The sequence below is a fragment of the Sebastes fasciatus genome, chromosome 23, assembly GCF_043250625.1.
Source record: "Sebastes fasciatus isolate fSebFas1 chromosome 23, fSebFas1.pri, whole genome shotgun sequence".
In the NCBI taxonomy this organism is placed as follows: Eukaryota; Metazoa; Chordata; class Actinopteri; order Perciformes; family Sebastidae; genus Sebastes; species Sebastes fasciatus.
In genome coordinates this window covers 10,753,382-10,761,515 of record NC_133817.1, presented here as the reverse complement: position 1 = coordinate 10,761,515, position 8,134 = coordinate 10,753,382, and the positions used below count along the sequence as shown (strand labels likewise).

General features: G+C 34.8%; 1 protein-coding gene across 14 annotated transcripts in view; it reads left to right on the top strand.

The window, feature by feature from the left end:
- The first annotated feature begins 6,245 nt into the window (after positions 1 to 6,245).
- Positions 6,246 to 8,134, top strand: part of kmt2e (lysine (K)-specific methyltransferase 2E) — a 39,587-nt gene continuing 37,698 nt past the window's right edge. For 10 of the 14 annotated variants that reach the window (XM_074626140.1, XM_074626149.1, XM_074626144.1 and 7 more), the window contains exon 1: positions 6,255 to 6,599. The gene's annotated coding sequence lies outside the window, so the exon portion shown is untranslated. Of the gene's footprint in view, positions 6,600 to 8,134 lie in introns of all 14 variants that reach the window. The other 4 variants (XM_074626150.1, XM_074626145.1, XM_074626147.1 and 1 more) reach the window with 2 other exon arrangements.

The following is an 8,134-nucleotide window of genomic DNA, read 5'->3' as shown; positions in this document are numbered from 1 at the left end:
CAAAATTTTGCGCAAGTTAAAGTACCAAAGTATTAGCATCAAAATGTATTTAAAGAACAAAAAGTAAAAGTACTCATTATTCCTAATGGTCAATTTCAGAATAATGTTTGTTATATTATTTAATTATTATTAATGATGCATTAATGTGTTCATCGCTTTAATGTTGCACTTGGTACACTATATACTGCACTATATTTGCCTCTGAATTGTAGTAGCAGAAAATGGAAATACTCAAGTAAATACTCAAGTTTTCAAAACAAAAGTTTTGTTGATTAGTATTTAACTTTTTCACACTGAAGTCCGTGGACATGAAAATTCCTTATAATAAAAAAAAAAAGATAGAAATAAAGTAAATAATGGTCATAAATAACTCAATGTTGTAATTTCAACATTATAAACAGATAAAAACTAAATGAAAGTGTGGGGAAAAAAATATCATAGCCTATAAATTTGCCTGCATGGCCCACTAGATGGGGTCAAAAGCTAATACAAATTTGGCAGAGGGGAGCTCATCAGGATGATGTAGTGTCTTTTGTGTTGTACATGGCAGTTTTATCCCCTTTATGGTCGTTTAATATCAGTGTGAAAGGTGGCAAAGGAAAGTGCTTATGTAACTGGGGATATATACACAGATCATCACTCAAATTGTAGAGATAGTTGAGGGTTTTTTCGTTACAAGGAAAATGGTTAATTTCAGACCCTGCCTCCAAACAATATGTATTTTGTCCCCTACACCAGTGGTTTGCATTTCCTCTTTACTGTCTAGCATGTATGTACCACACTAAAGGGGTAGTGTGGTAGAAATGCTCTCAATATTTTATAGAAGTTGGATGTGAGCTGGTTAGTTATGCTGGATAATAATAAGCATTTTGAATTGTTATGTTGGTTAAGGAGGATAGTTTGATGCTTGTACTGAGTGTGAAGATCAGTGGAATATTAAATTTGTTTTAGCTCAAGTAGACTTAACCTAAACAAACATTTATTAGACATAATAAAATGCTGAAAAATGTCCCAGTCAGAGTTTTTTTCCGTTATATTTCCATTGCAAAATGTGGTTTTATCAGCTCCACAAACAAATATAAATCCACATGCACACACAGGTCATTTCTCGTGTCTGCTGCTGCACTATACTCATTTTTAACAGTCTCTTCTGCACTTTTTTAATAGTCCTGTATCACAGCTGTTACCCTGCACTATATTCAGTTTTAACAGTTTTCTTCATCTCCTTGTCTTTTCATATCTGGTATATTTTTTTTGTACTTTGTACTTTGCACTACCAACTTTTTTACTGCCTTTTCACTAACATGTTTTGCACTATGGAACTGTGATGCTGGAGACTTGAATTTCCCTCAGGATCAATAAAGTTACTATCTATTTATCTATCTATCTAAAATTACAACAGAAATGAAACAAAACCAACATAAGATAAAAAAAAAAATAAGAGAATGACAATAATTTCACTTAAAAACTTTAAAGATATTGCATACATTCATTGTTTTCATTGCTTTTTTGTTTTGTGAGGAAGAAATTGTTGACAGATATAATTTCTTTCATAAATACAAAGAAATTAGGCTTGTTGTTGGTAAATATATATTGATACTGTAATATGAAATTATACACACTGTGATAGAGAATCTGATCCATAATGTCAACACATAATCCACAAAAATACATTTTTCAACAATTGCCACTAGAGCTGCAACTAACAATTATTTTTGCTAGCTGTTTATAATATGCAGATTATTTTTAAGATATGAATAGTTGTCTATAAAATGTCAAAAAATAATTGAAAAATGTACAGAATCGTCTTCAAAAACCAAAATACATTTAATTTTATAATAATAGAATAATAATTAGGAAAATAATAATTCCATTTCTTTCATAAATATAAAGAAATTAGTCTTTTTTGGGGGTAAATTTACACAATTAAAATTTAATTAATAAGAAAAAATGCTTTCTATCTGCTGCTGTGGATGTGAATTGAACTTCACTCAGGATGTGAAAGACAGGAAATAATAACACTGTGTCGTGAACGCGCACGACAGCGCCGCCGCCCCAAGAGTGCGCGACCTCGCGAACCCGTCGTGCACTACTCACAAGAAAGAAATCCTCGACGCCATCTTGTTCCCAGTCGATACCTAACGCCAACAAATTAACATCAAGGAAGTCGCTCTTTTTTACATATATATATCGCTCAACGCAAATTTTACAACGTCGTGTACAAAATACACACCGTTATGTCGACGCCATTTACCATTTTACCCAGTTTCCCGCATGTTTTAACGAAGATAAAGACGCACAAACACGGGTAGGTTTGTTACCATAATGGCGCCTGGTGGAAGATTGCTCTCCGGTTGCGCCCCTCTCTCCTCTCAGCTCAGAGCCCGCCCACCAATACTAGCTGCATGATGTCATCAACAGTTTCCTTTACAAAAACAAATATATATATAAAAAATAAAAAATATATAAAATATTTTATATTATATATAAAATAAATATAATATAATATATATATTTATATATATATAATATATAAAAATATTATATAAAAAATCATAATATATAAAAAAATATGTATAGAATTATTTTTTTTATTATTATTTCAATATGGCAGTATACATAGTAACAGCAGAAAACATTAAAAACATTTACATACAAAAGAAGCATAGCGAAAACATAAATAAAAAGAGCTGTGCCAAACATAAAAGAGACAACAGAAATGAAACAAAATCAACATTAAAAAAAAAACCACAATAAAAAAAATAAATAAAAAAACACAATAAAAAAAAATATATAAAAAAACACAATAAAAAAAATAAATAAATTCAAAAGTGTAAATTTACCAAAAAAAAGCCTAATTTCTTTGTATTTATGAAAGAAATGGAATTATATCTGTCAACAATTTCTTCCTCACAAAATAAAAAAGCAATAAAAAACAATGAATGTATGCAATATCTTTAAAGTTTTTAAGTGAAATTATTGTCATACTCTCGCTTTTTTTTTTATTGTTTTTTTTATTTTATGTTGGTTTTTATTATTATTTTAAAATGACAGTATACATAGTAACAGCAGAAAAAACATTTACATACAAAAGAAGCATAGCAAAGACATAAACAAAGAGCATGTGCCATACATAAAAGGACAACGGAAATGAAACAAAACAAGTGAAATTATTGTCATACTCTCCCTTTTTTTTAATTATTTATTTATTTATTTATTTATTTCCTCAAAAATATTATCCTCTCCTGGAAAAATCGGACCCGTTTCACAGCATCCTCCAACAGCCGTTTACCGTTAACATTTCCCCTTAAGAAGCGTCTTTTAACGTCCAGTTCAGTCTAAACGGTCCTTCTTCCACTACCAGGTTTACTTCTAACAGCCCTGTCTGTCTGTCCAGTGCAGCAGCAGTTGCAGCGGTCCTGCTCTACTGCGCATGTGCGGGTGGATGCGGTTGTGGGGGTGGAGGAGGTGGGGGAGGGTCAATAGATGGAAAGGATGAGAACATCCTCTCTCAAACATATGATGTCAAAGGGATTTCTTACAGACATATTTTCTGGAAATTTGACAGATTCACCACAACAATAAAAGCTGTCGTAAAAAGACTGCTAAGAATTATTTATTTTCTGTGTCAAACATGCCTCAGTTTACGCCCCTATAATAAGGTTGTTAAATAAATCAAAAGGGTTGTAAATTGCAACTACTACTATGAGGCATAACACAGACACAAATAACATATAGAGGATTTTTATTTTTTTTTTTAAATTCCTTCCTACAGCTGTCCGACTCCACAACCAGCACTGCTCCCAGTAGACCACTTACTCACAGAAAAACTGACAATAACCTGATATTTTCAGGTGGAATTTCATTCATTCATTTCATTCTCACTGTGCAATATCATTTTCCACTTGTGCAATTTTGTTAATAGTCTGATTATTTGCAATACTGTACTATTTTTATACTTCCTTCGATTTAGAATGGTTCATATTTTGTTACACTTTGTTTAGCTATTTTTTACTGTGTTAGCTGATGCTTGTTGTTTTTTGCACTATCCCCTTTGCTGCTGTGCACTGCAAATGTCCCCACTGCGGGACTAATAAAGGAATATCTTATCTTATCTTATAAACAAAGTAAATCCAGTGTGAATCATATAAAACATGTAGGTTTTAGTGTGTGTGGTTTATTAGGACAAGTTCAATAATGTTGTACCCCCTGTATAGGTCTGTTTTCTTTGTCCTTGACTTAATCTTATTGGTCAGTGTTTCCATTCCTAACATCAGTTCAATACACAAAAACGCTGCTCTTGTGTAAGGGGTTACATAACAGCTTAGTTGCCTCCTCCTGCGTTGGGTAGTGGATTTAGGTGCTTCTTTTCAGCCATGCCAGTGGTAAAAATCAAGGATTTTGGTTCAAAATAGGCACATTTTGGATTCATAGATAGATAGATAGATAGATAGATGTACTTTACTGATCCCAAATTGGGGAATTAAAAAAAAAAAGTTAAAGCAGCTGGTTATCTAAGCAATGTACAGCACACAATAAATATACATATCAACACTAGAGATAATATCACAATACACAATACACAATATAAAGAATATTAGAATACACTATAAAAATATGAACATAGAATAACAATAACCTACTCTATACACCAGCAAAGTACTATAAGTGTGCAAATTACAATTTTGTTTTAAAATAAAATAAGATGAGGTAGTAAATCAATGTGCAAATTATATGCAAGAGAGTAAATATAAGTGTCACAAGCATTCTGCATTAATAAAAAATCTGGTCTGGCCTACTCAGCCCACCTTTTGGGGGTCAAATCTATATATATTTTTAATAAATCAAAAGCATTGTATATTAAATGAAATATAATCTGGCTATGTGGGTTCATGCTGAGGCAAAATACTCCTTAAGAGGAAGGAGAGGAAAAACAAAAACCTCCTGATTAAAAACATTCCCACAGCTGACTTCACTTTCAGAAAGATCATGAAGATTGCACGGTGCATGAATGTAACCAGAACACCACATGCGAATGAATGTGCTGCATGATTGGGGGCTATTTTTATCCTAACACAAAACAATTATTAAACCACCTGTTATACTGTATATGACTTAAGCAAGTTTAATCATCACTTATAGGCAAGGCAAGGCAAGGCAGCTTTATTTGTATAGCACATTTCAGCAACAGGGCATTTCAAAGTGCTTTTCATAAACATTCAAGAACATTGCGACAAAGTGCAAAAGAACATTAAGACATAATTAAAACAGTTATAAAATCATAAAAACATTAAAGATTAGAAAATTAAAACAAGCTAAAAATAAAAGCTAGGATAGAAGCTGAAATAGAGTATAACACACAAGAGTAAAAGCTCCAGTGCGTCAGATAATTATATAAGTATTGCACAGCATCAAATAATTGTTGCAGAGTGATCAGCATATGTTATTGCACATATCCGTAGCAGTAGATTTACAGTATTTACATTGCACAAAAGTGACACAAACGTTATTGCACATTTACATTGCACGTGTTCAACTCAGACAGAGGAGATGTCAGAGTTCAGGAGGTTTATGGCAGTTGGGAAAAAGGTTGGTATGGTATGATTATAAGGCATAACACAGACACAAATAAATAACATACAGAGGCTTTGATTTTGTTTATATAAACAAAGTAAATCCAGTGTGTATCATATAAAACATGTAGGTTAGTGTGTGTGGTTTATTATGACAAGTTCAATAATGTTGTATGGTATGGTCTGTATTACCCCTTTTTGTGCAATGTAAATACTGTAAATCTACTGCTACGAATATGTGCAATAACATATCCTGATCACTCTGTGCAATAATTATCTGATGCTGTGCAATAATTATATAATTATCTGACAGACACTTTGTGGAATAATCTGGCTATTTTTATCCTAACAAAAACAATTATTAAACCACCCGTTATATATGACTTAAGCAAGTTTAATTTATCACTTATCAATGATTTCATTTTCTAAGATCCAAATGTCTCTAGTAATTGTGTAAATAGTGCAGGGCTGCAGCAGCACAAGGTAAATCTGTTAGACATAAATAGTCTTGAGAGGATATCAGAGTCGTGGACGCGCACGGAGCGGAGCGAAGCGCGGTCCCGGTGCTGCCCTTGTGAAACCGGCTGGGCAGCCCCGCAGTGTGTGGAGGCGGAGCCCCGGTTTAGTGATGGAGGAGGAGGGAGGTGGAGGAGGAGGAGGCGGAGTCTCTCCAGTCCTGGCAGGGCCGCCATTTTTGCAAAGGCAAAAGAGACTGCTTTGAGGGGATCTAATTTCTAAAAAGTCTACCGATGACTAGCGCACAGTTTTAACCTATTCCGACTTGATTTACAGCCACATTCACTGTCACCTCGTAGAACAAGAAGCCGGGGATTTTACCACAGCAAAGTACTCTTTTAGAAACACCTTTAAATGCTAAACACTGTAAAGCTTTGCTGAGGGGATCCGCAGTGTGTGTTTGCACACAAGTATTGTTTTGGTTGTTGGAAAGCTGTGTGGAAGGAAAAGCGACGGGGGTCTTTACCCAGGTTATCTGCTCTTCACATCCTCCAGAGTGGACATAAAACGGTGAGTAAAGTGCATTTAATGTAGTTGTAGGAGGAGAGCACAAATCCGAGGCTATTGTTGGCTTTAGTTAGCTCTCATCATGCTGAGTTTAGCTTAGCTAGCTAGCTTTATCAACACCACTCGGAGCTTGTATATATTATATCCTTCTTCCTAACATATGTGCCTTTAATTATAATGTATAACTATGTTAAGTTTCCAAATACAAAGTGTCAAAGTTGGCCAGGAGTTGCTAACTAACGCATGCTACTAGTAGCTTAAATTAGCTTTGACACATACCTCTTCTTTTCAATAAGTGTGGTCATACAAAACAAAGTTATCCAGCTTAATTCTTATGTACAGGTCCTGTTGTGATTATTATTTATAGTTAAAGCGAGCCTTTTAACGCCAAATATACAACATTATGGTGAGAAGGGGGAAAAGCTGCAATTAGATTAATGGCTGTCCCATATAGATAGTCCTTATAATGTCTTCACTACAGCAAGACACGGTCAACAACAGATGAACAGCAGTGAACTAGTGTGCTTAATTAATACTTATTTGACTAAACTAGAAGGACTTCATGGTCACACTGCAGGGGCCATGTTGCGCACAGTTTTAGTGTAAATAATGTGACCTAATATAACGCAACCCGCTTTATTTTCAACCAGTTATATATTTACTTTACATTAGATTAGTCCTTGCAGCTGTCAGCAAACGCGCCAGTACCTCTGTTGGTTGATTAGTGTAAATAATGTGACCTAATATAACGTTTGCAATACTTAGCCAGCATGAAAACACCACATTTAAGTAAGAAGACAAATGTGTGTCGTGGTGGTGGTGGTGGCTCCTCTCACCCTGCTTACCAGAGCACAGGATTACCTTTAGTTTCATACACACTGTTATAAAGCACAGAGCTTTTTAAACATGCATGTAAACACATATTTTAGTCCCGTTATGTCCTCAAAGCTAACTAACTGTTATAAAAAATTGCGCAGTAATCTACTGAGCCTTTTTATGGCATCGTGGAGATAAACCCACGTGTATTTAACGACGTGTATTTTTGTTATTAAAGTATAATCACTTAATTTAGATTCAGGGTGTATTGAGTTCTGCAAGCTGTTGGGGTTGGGGGAGGGGGGTGCTCGGTGCTCCGTGCTCCATTTGGGATCCCCAGTCATACAAACTCCATCTCCATAATGAACTATACTGGCACTATTGCGACCTGAAATCACCGTTTATGTGCAATCGACTCATTTGCCCCACAAAGTAGTTGATGTTTCCTGTCTTGCGATGAACCCAAGTATTAATCCACAGCTTTATCTACGCATTAGCTTGCCGTTAGCTTTTCGAACGGTCGTTGCTAGGTTTATACGCTTGCCGTTATTTTTGAACGTTTACTTCCAACGGTCGGTTAGCTTGCCGTTAGATTTTCCAACGGTCGGTGCAAACAGCCGACTTTGCTAGCTTTATACGCATTAGCTTGCCGTTAGCTTTTGAGCGTTTACTTCCAAGGGCCAGTGCTAGCTAACCTTACTATGCTAGCTTTATCTACGCAT